The 14,659-nt window shown below is 40.2% G+C and overlaps 2 protein-coding genes across 2 annotated transcripts in view; one reads left to right on the top strand and one right to left on the bottom strand.

Moving 5' to 3' along the window:
- Window positions 1–14,659, bottom strand: part of CHRM5 (cholinergic receptor muscarinic 5) — an 88,419-nt gene that overhangs the window by 34,357 nt on the left and 39,403 nt on the right. The window lies entirely within an intron of this gene.
- AVEN (apoptosis and caspase activation inhibitor) overlaps window positions 1–14,659 on the top strand; it is a 192,058-nt gene that overhangs the window by 14,249 nt on the left and 163,150 nt on the right. The gene's annotated exons all lie outside the window — the stretch shown is intronic.

Consider the following 14,659-nt stretch of genomic DNA (forward strand, 5'->3'; position numbering starts at 1 on the left):
GGCAAGTAGAGGATTTATAAGGTAAAAGGGGCAAGCTAGACAGGTAGTAAAAACAACACCCAGTTGTGGGTGTGACTGGTGATGGAAGTAAAGTCTGATGCTGTGAAGAGCAATATTGCATAGGAACGTGGAATGTTAGGTCCATGAATCAAGGCAAATTGGAAGTAGTCAAACAGGAGATGGCAAGAGTGAATGTCGACATTCTACGAATCAGCAAACTGAAATGGACGGGAATAGGTGAATTTAACTCAGATCACTGTTATATCTACTACTGCGGGCAGGAATCCCTTAGAAGAAATGGAGTAGCCATCATAGTCAACAAGAGTCTGAAATGCAGTATTTGGATACAATCTCAAAAATGACAGAATGATCTCTGTTCATTTCCAAGGCAAACCATTCAATATCACAGTAACCCAAGTCTATACCCCAGCCAGTAATGCTGAAGAAGCTGAGGATGAACGGTTCTATGAAGACTTACAAGATCTTCTAGAACTAACACCCAAAAAAGATGTCCTTTTTATTATAGGGGACTGGAATGCAAAAGTAGCAAGTCAAGAGATACCTGGAGTAACAGGCAAATTTGGTCTTGGAGTACAAAACAAAGCAGGTCAAAAGATAACAGTTTTGCCAAGAGAACACACTGGTCATAGCAAACACCCTTTCCAACAACACAAGAGAATACTCTACACATGGACATCACCAGATGGTCAATACTGAAGTCAGACTGACTACATTCTATGCAGCCAAAGATGGAGAAGCTCTATACAGTCAGCAAAAACAAGACCGGGAGCTGACTGCGGCTCAGATCATGAACTCCTTATTGCCAAATTCAGACTTAAATTGAAGAAAGTAGGGAAAGCCACTAGACAATTCAGGTATGACCTAAATAAAATTCCTTACAATTATACAGTGGAAGTGACAAATAGTTTTAAGGGACTAGATCTGATAGAGTGCCTGAAGAACTATGGATGGAGGTTCGTGACATTGTGCAGGAGGCAGGGATCAAGACCATCCCCAAGAAAAAGAAATGCAAAAAGCCAAAGTGGTTGTCTGAGGAGGCCTTACAAATAGCTGAGAAAAGAAGAGAAGTGAAAGGCAAAGATGAAAAGGAGAGATACACCCATTTGAATGCAGAGTTTCAAAGAATAGCAAGGAGAGATGCCTTCCTCAGTGATCAGTGCAAAGAAATAGAGGAAAACAATAGAATGGGAAAGACTAGACATCTCTTCAAGAAAATGAGAGATACCTAGGGAACATTTCATCCAAAGATGGGCACAATAAAGGACAGAAATTGTATGGACCTAACAGAAGCAGAACATATTAAGAAGAGGTGGCAAGAATACACAGAAGAACTATATAAAAAAGATATTCATGACCCAGATAATCACGATGGTGTTATCACTCACCTAGAGCCAGACATCCTGGAATGTGAAGTCAAGTCCTTAGGAAGCATCACTACGAAAAAGCTAGTGGAGGTGATGGAATACCAGTTGAGCTATTTCAAATCCTAAAAGATGATGCCATGAAAGTGTTGCACTCAGTATGCCAGCAAATTTGGAAAACTCAGCAGTGGCCACAGGACTGGAAAAGGTCAGTTTTCATTCCAATCCCAAAGAAAGGCAATGCAAAGAATTCTCAAACTACTGCACAATTGTACTCATCTCACACGCTAGTAAAGTAATGCTCAAAATTCTCCAATCCAGGCTTCAACAGTACGTGAACTATGATCTTTCAGATTTTCATGCTGGATTTAAAAAATGCAGAGGAACCAAAGATCAAAGGATCATCGAAAAAGCAAGAGAGTTCCATAAAAACATCTACTTCTGCTTTATTGACTACACCAAAGCCTTTGACTGTGTGGATCACAACAAACTGTGGAAAATTCTTCAAGAGATGGGAATGCCAGGCCACCTGACCTGCCTCCTGAGAAATCTGTATGCAGATTAGGAAGCAACAGTTAGAACTGAACATGGAATAACAGACTGGTTCCAAATTAGGAAAGGAGTACGTCAAGGCTGTATATTGTCACCCTGCGTATTTAAGTTATATGCAGAGTACATCATGAGAAACGCTGGGCTGGATGAAGCACAAGCTGGAATCAAGATTGCCAGGAGAAATATCAATAACCTCAGATACGCAGATGACACCACCCGTATGGCAGAAAGTGAAGAAGAACTAAAGAGCCTCTTCATGAAAGTGAAAGAGGAGAGTGAAAAGTTGGCTTAAAACTCAACATTCAGAAAACTAAGATTATGGCATCTGGTCCCATCACTTCCTTACAGATAGATGGGGAAACAGTGGAAACAGTAACAGACTTTATTTTTTTTTTGAGCTCCAAAATCACTGCAGATGGTGACTGTAGCCATGAAATTAAAAGATGCTTGCTCCTTGGAAGAAAAGTTATGACCAGCCTAGACAGCATATTAAAAAACAGAGATATTACTTTGCCAACAAAGTCCATCTAGTTAAAGCTATGGTTTTTCCAGTAGTTAGGTATGGATGTGAGACTTGGACTATAAAGAAAGTTGAGCACCAAAGAATTGATACTTTTGAACTGTGGTGTTGGAGAAGACTCTTGAGATTGGACTGCAAGGAGATCCAACCAGTCCGTCCTAAAGGAGATCAGTCCTGAATATTCATTGGAAGGACTGATGCTGAAGCTGAAACTCTAATACTTTGGCCCCCTGATGTCAAGATTTGACTCACTGGAAAAGACCCTGATGATGGGAAAGATTGAAAGCGGGAGGAGAAGGGGACAACAGAGGATGAGGTGGTTGGATGGCATCACCAACTCAATGGACATGACTTTCAGTAAACTCCAGGAGTTGGTGATGGACAGGGAGGCCTGGTGTGCTGCAGTCCATGGGGTCGCAGAGTTGGACATGACTGAGCGACTGAACTGAGAGAGGTACTGTGTTTTTAGACAGTGCCATTTGGGGAGTTCAGGTCAGCAGAATTATGTTTCATTTGCGTTTGTTACTCTATTTGAAGTACCCTTCTTTTGATGGTTGAAAGCTTAGTAACTAAAAAATTACTGCTCTCCCAAGGGCCAGATCTATACAACAGCTTTAAATCGCATTGGATTTTATATTTTCTTTGTTCTAAATATTTAAACTTTCCAGTTTGAGCAAACAACAGAGTTTTTAAACTATGAGAATAAAATAGGAATTATAGTATCCAGGAGTCTTATATAGCACCCGTTTTCACTATTTTGTTCTCTATTCGTGTTTAAAAATTTTTTTTAATTAATTTATTTATGTTTTAAACTCATTTGTTGCATGTATTATTTAAACTTGGATCTTAATTTTGTTTACACTTTGAAGTCCTGCCACTTTTACCTTTGCCATTTTTTTGGTCAGTTATTAAATATTAGAGAAGTTATTTTTTAAAGCTACCTGATGATATAGCCTTGGTCCAGCAATTCCATATTTAGCAATTTCTCTTATGTATATATCTGAATAGTTAGCTTATGTAAATAGATGACTGTTGTTTGCAACATTGTTTAAAATAAGGACAATCTAGAAACAAGTTCCTAAATCTCTCTGCAGAAGGACTGGTTATGTTATGTCCATGCAGAGATTATCTGCAGCTGTTAAATAACAGGATAGATACAGGAAAAGTCTAATATTAAGGGAAAAGGTTACTTCAGAAAAGTAAGTATAGTATTACTGCATTTGTGTAAAAAGAGGATATTCACACATAGGCGTAGAATAGGAGGCTATACAGGAAGCATGTAGTGGTTACCTTTTGGGAAGAAGACTAGTAGAAAAGGAGGATTTTCCTTTATATTTTTCTGTTCAGTTCAGTGGTTCAGTCGTGTCTAACTCTTTGCAACCCCATGAACCACAGCATGCCAGGCCTCCCTGTCCATCACCAACTCCTGGAGTCGATTCAAACCCATGTCCATCGAGTCGGTGATACCATCCAACCATCTCATCCTCTGTCGTCCCCTTCTCCTTCTGCCCTCAATCTTTCCCAGCATCAGGATCTTTTCCAGTGAGTCAAATCTTGATATCAGGGGGCCGAAGTACTGGAGTTTCAGCTTCAACATCCGTCCTTTCAATGAACACGTAGGACTGATCTCTTTTAGGATAGACTGGTTGGATCTCCTTGCAGTCCAAGAGACTCTCAAGAGTCTTCTCCAACACCACAGTTCAAAAGCAGCAGTTCTTTTGCGCTCAGCTTTCTTCACCATCAAACGCTCACATCCATACATGACTACTGGAAAAACCATAGCCTTGACTAGACGGACCTTTGTTGACAAAGTAATGTCTCTGCTTTTTAATATGCTGTCTAGGTTGGTCATAACTTTCCTTCCAAGGAGTAAGCGTCTTTTAATTTCATGGCTGCAATTACCATCTATAGTGATTTGGGAGGCCCTCAAAATCAAGTCAGCCACTGTTTCCCCATCTATTTGCCATGAAGTGATGGGACCAGATGCCATGATCTTAGTTTTCTGAATATTGAGCTTTCAGCCAACTTTTTCACTCTCCTCTTTCACTTTCATGAAGAGGTTTTTTAGTTCTTCTTCACTTTCTGCCATAAGGGTGGTGTCATCTGCATATCTGAGGTTATTGATATTTCTCCCGGCAATCTTGATTCCAGCTTGTGCTTTTTCCAGTCCAGCGTTTGTCATGATGTACTCTGCATATAAGTTAAATAAGCAGGGTGACAATATACAGCCTTGATGTACTCCTTTTCCTATTTAGAAGCAGTCTGTTGTTCCATGTCCAGTTTTAACTGTTGCTTCCTGACCTGCATGCAGTTTCTCAAGAGGCATATCTTTCTGTAGTATTTGAATTTTTATTTTGTTGCCATGAACAGACATCACTCATATGAGTAAAGAAACAAATCAAACATCAAGTTAACTAGAACTGCTTTTTCAAAGTAGGTTCTCAAAGTCATTCTTACATTTAAATTATGATCAGAACCTCCATATTTTGGAGGCAGGCAGTATTGAATGTGATTTTATAGATGAAGAAATTAGTAGTTGGGTGTACTTTAGGCCATTTAAGTAATACAGCCACCTAGTTGGTGGTGGGATGAATACTTGAACTTGAGGTTTGTAACTTCTAGGATAAGTTTTTTTTTTTTTGCTGTTGCTTATGAATGCTTAAAATAATGAATTGTGAATTGTTTTTTCCCTCTTAGAAGAGTTATGTATTTTTCATGCTTTCCTATCAAGCATATATATCTTTCTTTTCTATTATAGCAAATAGGCTACATTGAATTTTAGTTTCTCCCTTAGAACTTTATTAACTTAAGCTTTTGTAGTTTATTCTGTATGTATCTTATTGCTCTTAGAGATAGCAGAAGAGAGGGTAGTAAACTGTGAGGTTGGGAATTTAAGATTTTCACCAGATGAAACAGAAATGGAGGTTTCTGCCCAGTATCCTGGTCTTGGGGTGTGGTTTTACCACACTGTACTTCCCAGACTGATAAAAGCCTTGCTTCCATCCCCCAGATTCCAGTTCCTTTAGTGGCCTACTGTGCTATGTGGTATTAAAAAGATATCAAAAGATATTAAAAAAACTGTGAAACTTTTGCATCCCACTTCCCTTCCCTTCTCAGTTTCTTTTCTTTCTAAAATTGGGACGTCTATAGAGGAACTAAAAAGCCTCTTGATGAAAGTGAAAGTGGAGAGTGAAAAAGTTGGCTTAAAGCTCAACATTCAGAAAACGAAGATCATGGCATCCGGTCCCATCACTTCATGGGAAATAGATGGGGAAACAGTGGAAACAGTGTCAGACTTTATTTTGGGGGGCTCCAAAATCACTGCAGATGGTGACTGCAGCCATGAAATTAAAAGATGCTTACTCCTTGGAAGGAAAGTTATGACCAACCTAGATAGCATATTCAAAAGCAGAGACATTACGTTGCCAACAAAGGTTCGTCTAGTCAAGGCTATGGTTTTTCCTGTGGTCATGTATGGATGTGAGAGTTGGAGTGTGAAGAAGGCTGAGGGCCGAAGAATTGATGCTTTTGAACTGTGGTGTTGGAGAAGACTCTTGAGAGTCCCTTGGACTGCAAGGAGATCCACCCAGTCCATTCTGAAGGAGATCAGCCCTGGGATTTCTTTGGAAGGAATGATGCTAAAGCTGAAACTCCAGTACTTTGGCCACCTCATGCGAAGAGTTGACTCATTGGAAAAGACTCTGATGCTGGGAGGGATTGAGGGCAGAAGGAGAAGGGGACGACAGAGGATGAGATGGCTGGATGGCATCACTGACTCGATGGACATGAGTCTGAGTGAACTCTGGGAGGTGATGGACAGGGAGGCCTGGCGTGCTGCGATTCATGGGGTCGCAAAGAGTCGGACACGACTGAGCGACTGATCTGATCTGATCTGATAGCAAACAAATATTAATCTATTCTCATTCTCTCTCACTTATAAAACATTTAAGTGTGAAAATCATATGAAACCACTCAATTTTAGAATATCATCAGTATAGTTTATAATCAATGAAATCATCCTGTAGCTTAAAAATCATGTTAGATTGAGATGTGCTCTGTAGAGCAGACTGCTTAAAAATGACTGAAATGGTGATGCTTCTTTCTCTTTACAAAAGTTAAAGGATTTTTTTTTTTTCAAATAAGAAGTGAATAATAGAGATAAAAGTGAATGTGTAAGTGCTTTTTGGCCTAATCAAATAAAGTACAGTTGAGCCGTCTGTCAAATGCATGTTGAACTAGATGTATGAACTCCAAGGCCCTTGTCCGGCTCCAAAACAGCAATGAAAATAAAATTTCAGGCCACCCCCAGGCATCATCTGCTGCACCGAATGTGTGTCTGCTCAAAGCTGACATGAAACCAGAAGCCAAAGCAATTTTAGCCTTGAACAGCAGGTGGGGTAGGCAGTCCAACTTTTTTCCAAATGGGAGTAACATTCATTTTCATACTTTAGTGATGGATTGAACAACCTTGGAATGCGTGCCAACCTGAGTGTGTTCAAACCTTAACTGAGTGGATCAGAACAGCAGCAACAAAATCTTCATTGTAATTATAATTCTTCACTCCTCAGTTTTGACTGTTACTTAGATTGTTGATATTATTTCAAACCAGATTGAGAATCTGAGAAATGATATACACTCATCATTTCGTGTTTCTTCTCTCCATGTTTTGTTAGACTAGTACAGTCGTAACCATAGAGGAAAAAAAGAGTGAGAATCAGAGAAACAAGTTGTAGGAGAAAATCTTCTTTTGATGTTGGAGTTTCTTATCTTTTGTATGTGTGAGCTTTGGTGCATATGTCATGGCTAAGGGTAATTCAGGCAAGGATGATGAACAAATGTGTGAGTTTAATATGGTGCTTCATTTATCCTTAATGTAGGTTTTCTAGATGAAAAATTTGACTGAAACTGACTTGCAGTATGAACTCCAGATCTGGTATGTATTATCATATTTGTGAAATTTCAGTATAGTTTCACTGATTGTTGGCATTAGTGGCTTAGAGTCAAGGTAGAGCTTACAGAATAAATTTTTTAGAATAAACAGCAAACTTTGGAAGTATGTTTCTTTTGAGTTATGTGCCTCTTCTGATACATGGACTTGTGTTTACCTCCTTCATTTTCTGGATTGTAGAAATTGAGTTTATATTTGCAGTTTATGTATACAGTGGCTTTTGGTGCCTTAGCCATCTGTATTTCCCACTTCCAAAGCTAGTATATCCTTAAAAACAGATTTATTTTAAAAGAACAAATTAAAGAGGCATCTTTCTTTTTTTAGTGTAGGAACTGACTGTATATGTTGTATAAACACATACAGTTGGCCTGTGCCCCTCTCTATATCTACACATATATTAGCATGTTAATAAATATATAAGTTGATTGTTAATATACTATTTGGAAGCTCTTTATATTCCCAGTTTTTAGTTTCTTAATTTATGTGACTTAATAGTTTTCCCTAATGAATATTTTCTGGGCAAAATATGTTCCTTTTTTGCTTCTTGACCTAAATAATGATTACTGATGATGTAAAGAACTGAATGTTTCTGTTTCCCCAAAACTGACACTTTGAGGCCTTAACCCCCAGGTGATGGCATTTGAAGACAGGGCTTACGAGGAGGTGATAAGTCGTAAGGGCAGGGCCCTAGTCTGATTGAGCTGGTGCTCTTGTCAGGAAAGGAAGAGAGACCAGAGCCCTTTCTCCTTGACTTGTGAGGATATAGCGAGAAGGCAGGCATCTAACCAGCCAGGTAGGTCCTTACTGACCTGAGGACCTCACAAGGTCTGCGGCCGCCTTGATCTTGCAGTTCCCAGCCTCCAGAACCATGAGGAATAATTTTCTGCTGTTTAAGCCACACAGTCTGTGGTATTTTGTTTTGGCAGTCTGTATGACTAATACAGATGGTTTTCTAACCATAAATAGTTTTATATTGGTTAGTGTGAAGACTTCAGATGAAACAGATTAAGAAACTGATGGGAATTTTAATGCAAACTAAGACCACTTGACTGTTTCTGAAATGAATAGTCCAGTCTAGTTTTTGTTGTAGCTTACATATATCAGTTCTTTTAGTTACTGATCTTTAGATTCTCTTATTTGTGATTGTTTACTTCATATGCAAATGACACCTTTCCCCGCCTTTAATTGGCCTATGGTAAAGATGCCATCTGATACTGGGTTAAAAAAGTCTTTACTGTTTAACTCAGGAGAGTTCTTTTTAGAGGTAGCATATTCGTTCTCATTGTTGCTGTAACAAATTACCAAAAACTTAGTGGTCTAAGACAATATAGATGACTATCTTATGGCTCTGGAGTCCCACTATGGGTTTCACTGAGCTAAAATCAGGTGTCTACAGGGCTGTGTTCCTTTTTGGAGGCTCCAGGGAGAATGTTTCCTGCTTCTAGAGGCTGCTTACGTTCCTTGGCTCTTGGCTTCTTCCTCTGTCTTCAAAGTCAGCAACATAGCATCTTTCTGACTTCTGTGGTCACATCTCTTTTCCTTTTTTTTCTGCCTCCCTCTTTTACTCTTAATGAATTCTTGTGATTACATTGGGCCCATCTGTATATTCCAGAGCAATCTCCCTATTTCAGGGTCAGCTAATTAGCAACCTTAATTCCTATCTGCAATCCTATGGCCCTTTTGCAGTGTACCCAAACATATTCCTATATTCAGGGGCTTAGGGCTTGAACATCTTTGGGGAGCCATTATTCTGCCTATCACAGGCAGAAAGTGATATATTTAACAAAGCATAAGAAAATTTTGCTTGGAAAATTGTTCTTACCTTTCAGCCTGTGTTTTCTTGGAAGGATCGCGGTATGTATTTCTCAATTGCCTAAACCTGTGTCCTCTTTTGAAAAACAAAAATCTTGTCTATTCTGTGCTCAATAATAAACACGTTAGCTTTTTTCCCTCTAAAATGTTCACGTACCCTCCCCCACCCAAGTGTTTGAGCTAAATAAGGTTTGTCACACCTGTACTTAGCCTACAACTGGGCCACTGTTTCAGATTTCTGGAGTATTTTAGGCTCTGGGATGTAATGTTCTCACTTTTGCTCAACTTAAAAATGTCTCGAGCTTGCTTTATTCTTATTACCAGCTCCATTTCTCCATAATAGTAATTATTTGCTGTTGTTATTGTGAACTTATTTAAAGAAGTAAGCATGCCTCACATTTTCTAAACATGTTCATATACTTAAGAGGTAGGTAGAGTATGGATAGTGCTTGTTGAGGAAAAAGTGGAAGATCTACAACTTGAATTACCTAGTTGATTAGAGGCTGATTTTCAGTCTCGTTGTACCAACTGAATAACTCATAGCAGTAGGATAAGGTGGTTGCTTTTGTTGGTATGTGGTCTCAGAGCATGTATCCTGCAGGGAGATTTTATATAAATATATTTCTCAAAATAGACTTTATAGACTTTTTAGAACAGTTTTAAATTTAGAGAAATTAAGAGACTAGTATAGACAGTCCCTAAATATCCCATGCTGTTTTTTTCCCATTATTAACATCTCACATTAGTAAGGAACATTTGTTACAATTAATGAACCAATATTGATTTATTATAATTAACAAGAAATCATGCTGTCAATTCTGTTTTCTAGTAGAAAAGGAATAATTTGGCATTTGAGAACATTATTTATGAAAAATAACTTGTGTTTGGGGGGTTGATTAATTATGCTTTGTTCTTAAACTCTGTGATTTGACTTTGTATTGGCTTCTTAATCTGTGAAGGCTGACTGTAAAGTGGATTTGAATATTAGGTTTAGCTCTGAGTTTGAAAGTAATTTTTTTGGTTAGTAAAATTTTTTGAGAATGAGAGATGATCAGATTAAACCTTGCGTTTTTCATGTCTCTGGGTCTCCCTTCCCATTACATTTAGAATAAAATCTGGATTCCTCACCCTGCTTTGTAAGGCTCTTCATGCTCTGACTCCTGTGAACCTCTCAGAGCTTGCTCCTTCACTCTGTAGCCAGGATACTGGCTTCACTTCTGGTTTTCGAATGTGGCAAGATTGTTCTCTCCTAAGGGCCTGACCCTTCTGCCTCTTCACCCCCAGGTCCCTGCATGACTTACTCCCTCACTTATCTGGTTCTCTGCTTGAATGTCTCTAAAGATGGTTTGCTGATGATTCTATATAAAATAGTGCTTTCATCATTCTCTAAAGCATTACCCTGCTTTATCTTTGTAGGGTCTTATTTGTCACTACCTGAAAGCACTGTGTTTTATGCATGTAGTTATACAAACATTATATATCTGTTTATGTGTTGGTTGTTTGACTCCTACAGTAGAACGTCAGCTTCAAGAGGGCAGGGAATGTTTCATGCACATCAAACAGTACCTGGCGTAGTGTAGACTCTCAGTGGATACTTATGTGACCGAATAATGGAGTTTGTCTTTAAGCATGGCATTAGAATATTCTGGAAACATTCATGTTTATTTTCTGTTAGTATTTTTCTGGCTTTCCTGCTAAAACTAAAAGCACTAAAGGGAGGCTGAGTGTAGCTGAAACCTCATCCGCTCTCTGGGCTCCTCTCTGCATACAGTCCTCTATTTTGCCATCGGTGAAAAGAGCCAGAAGGACTTTAAATGCCTGCGCCCAAGAAAGAAGCATCTATCAGAATTTCCAACATCGGCTTTCTTTCTTTTGGGGCCCTTAACAGCCGGAACATGTGTGGATTAGTCTTTCTTAGTCTCTAGCGGCATACCTGATGAGCAGCTGTTTACAATGAACAGTTCCCCACCCACCAGCCTCTTACACCCCATGTGATTGGCGGGGAGCGTAAGAGGCAAGGCCTCCAGAGTGAGGAGTAGGATAGGACAGTGGTCCAGAGGTCAGGAAGTTTTGGTTTTCTTCCCTGTGTTTTTGAGGGTATAAGATAAACCATGACACCCAAGAGGAGAGTGAGAAATGTGCACGGATGCCGTGGTTTTATGAGACTCAGTGATGGGGTTCTCTTTCCCCTAGTGATACTATCAAGTGGAAGGTGAGAAACAGGCTGGCCCTCAGCTCAGGTGTGTGGCATATCTCATAGTTGAAGAGGTCGAGAGAGCTGCTGCCACCGCGAGCAGCAGCAGAACTACCGGGAAGACGCACCAAGGGAGAGCTGGTGACGATGTGTGCAGCTCAACGCTGTGGACAGGTTACTTGAAGACTTGGAAAAGCAAAGAAGAGCTAACAGGTGGTCCTGGGGGTGAAAACCTGGGTAAGCAACCTGTATACGGGACCAGGGGTGAGAGTTTCTCAGTGTTTGCTTTCTATCCAGTCTTGAATCTAAGGCAGGCTGTCAAGAGAGCTGTGTCCCTGGTAGCTAAAAACCAAGGGGAGTTACATCTTTTTAACCAGAAGACCAGGAAAATGCAAGCTGGAGAGGATGGGGGGAGGTCACCTCCTTCCTTTGAATCATGGGTGAGTGGGCAGCAGATCCTTTGGAGAGCCAGGCTGGCTGGTGGTGCTGGCAGCTGAAATATAAGTCTGTCTTTCTGGCCAGAGGAACCAGGAAACAGGGTTCCTGCAGTCCAAAGAGCATGAGAAAATGTCCGTTTTCTTTTTTATCCTTCTTTGTTTTGCTCTTTGAGGGGCAGTGTGGGCAGCTAGAACTCTTAAGAGAAACCGGACCTTTGGGCCAGAGGGTTGGGACAGTCCTAGGGAGGAGAGAGCTGGAAGGGGATCCTCTTGGAGCATGAAACGGCCAAAGACAGGCTCACTCAGAAGTGCATGTGGGGCAGACAGACGGAGGCAGCAGAGGAGCAAAAACCTTGAGAACTGAGAAGACACTGAACTATCGCCCACAGAGGATGAGACAGAACTTATTGTCTGAAGCTAACCAGATTGGTTGCCTAATAAAATGGAACAAACAAAACCATAATGTTCTCCAGAGGATTTTAAACGGGACCCAGAGTCTAAAGAACTTCATATTCAGAATGTTATTCTACAGCCAAAGTTTTACAGTATACCAGGAAAATGTGACTAATTCTTGAGGCAAAAGACAATTCACAGATGCCAGCCCCATAGATGACTCAGATCATGGCATTCTGAGCCAGACTTTAAAGCAATCATTATAACCCTGCTCCCTCCATAAATTAAAGTATCTTGACACGAATGCAAAGACAGCCATTCTTCTTTTAGAAGAAGCCATAGGAGGAAATGTTTGTGGCCTTGGGTTAGGCAAACATTTCTTAGATATAGCACCAAAAGGATGACGTGCAAAAGAAAAGAAATAGCTAAGTTGGACTTCCTGAAAATTAAAAACCTCTGCTTTGGGAAGGATGCTGTTGAGAAAATAGAAAGATAAGCTACACAGGGCTATATGGGAAATTGCTGTTCCCTTTCATGTGGTTTTTCTGTGGCCCTAAAATTGCTATTAATAAAGCTTTATTAATAAAGAATAAATTCTATTAAAAAAACAAGCCACAGACTTGGTAGAAAATATTTTCAAATCACATATCCAACCAAGGGATTGTATCCAGAAAACAGAGCTCTCAACACTCCATGTGAAAGTAAATAATTCATTAAAAATGGGGAAAAGACTTAACAGATGGTATACCCAGGAAAATAGATTGATGGCAAATAGCACAAGGTGGTCAACGGCATTTGTTATTAGGGAAATCCAAAGTAAAACCACAAAGAGAAACCACCTTATATCTGTTGTTTAGTCACTAAGTGGTGTCTGAGTCTTCTGTGACCCTATGGACTGTAGCCCTCTAGGCTTCTCTGTCCATGGGATTTCCCAGATAAGATCAGAGTGGGTTGCCACTTTTTTCTCCAGGGCATCTTCCTGACCCAGGGATTGAAACCGCATCTCCTGCATTGGCAGGGAAACCCTATGTCTGTTAGAATGGCTTCAAAAAACCTGACAATACCAAATCCCAGCAGTTCCTTATCAGGTTAAATTTTTCATATGACCTAGCAATCCCATTCTTAGGTCTGTATTTACCCCGAAGAAATGGAGACTCTTATGCTTGAATGTGTATGGTGATTGTTTATTCGTAATTGCCAAAAGCCAGAAACAACCAAAGATTTCTTTACCTGGTGAATGAATACACGAACTATACGAAGGACTAGAAGTTAGTGGTAAAAAGTGATGAACCACTTTTACTCAGAACAGCATGTGAATCCACTGCGAATGCACTCGGTTGAGAGAGAGCTTGGAGGGTGGTGTGATGGAAAGCTTTGGGGCAGTGGGACTGCCCTGTATCTTGGTGCTGGTAGTTATCTGGACTCCATTTATCGAAACTTTGTATTTTACTATATGGAAATTGATAAAAGGGAGTAATTATTGGAGACCATCTAATTAGAGTTTTTATCAGATCCTAAAAAGATAAGTATTCCAGACCAAGAGGGTTATTATTTTTCGCATGACATACTTCGGCATTGAGGAGATCATCAGCTCTCTTCAGTGGTGAGAGAAGAGCTTGTCTGTTCTGCACACTGGTAACCCTGAGATGTCTTTCCAAGTGAATTGTGTGCCTCAGCTAACAAAATCTACCACTCTGGATCTTACTGCTTTTTGAGTGACTTCAGGACCATTAGAAATAATGAGGCATTTCCCTTTTCCTTTTTAACCTTTAGTGCACTGAAGTGCTGTGAATAACCAGCCTGAAGGCTGGTCTTGAGGGTGGTGTGCAGAAAGAAGCAAGCTTTATCTTGCCGGTAATTGACATTTTCTTTGGGACAGACCCAGGGCCTTCTTCCTGTCCCTTCTGTTCTCTAGGGCTTTCCCTGAGTGCCCATTCAGAACTGTCTTAATGATATATCACGCTCCCGACATTATCTTCTCTTCTTGTCTAAACTGTGATGACGACAGTGTGTTACTCTCAGGGGAGGGCTTTGACTTTCAAGTTGCTTTCATCAGTGTGTTGCCTCTTTAGACATACCAGTGGGGCTACTCTTTGGGGGCAGATGCGCCTTTTTCTGCCGAGCATATTACGGGAAGAGACAGCAGTTTCCTTCTGCTAAGGTTACAGCTCATGTTCTAAGAGGCTTTTCATATTTATGCCTCTTGAGAGTTTCAATGAAGATTTTCCACTCACAGGTCGCCCTGTTAGAGGAGAGCAATACTGTGAGTTTAATTTGTGCTTCCTCCACAAAAGGAAGACCCACACTGCTGGTGGGGATCAAGACAAGGTGGAGTTCAGCGTAGCTTTGCATTTCTATGAGGCGGAGAGAGTCTCACACTTACAAAGAGGAGGCACAGGTAATGTCAGTACTGCTAGCTCC

The sequence above is a fragment of the Bos indicus genome, chromosome 10 (genome assembly GCF_029378745.1).
Source record: "Bos indicus isolate NIAB-ARS_2022 breed Sahiwal x Tharparkar chromosome 10, NIAB-ARS_B.indTharparkar_mat_pri_1.0, whole genome shotgun sequence".
In the NCBI taxonomy this organism is placed as follows: Eukaryota; Metazoa; Chordata; class Mammalia; order Artiodactyla; family Bovidae; genus Bos; species Bos indicus.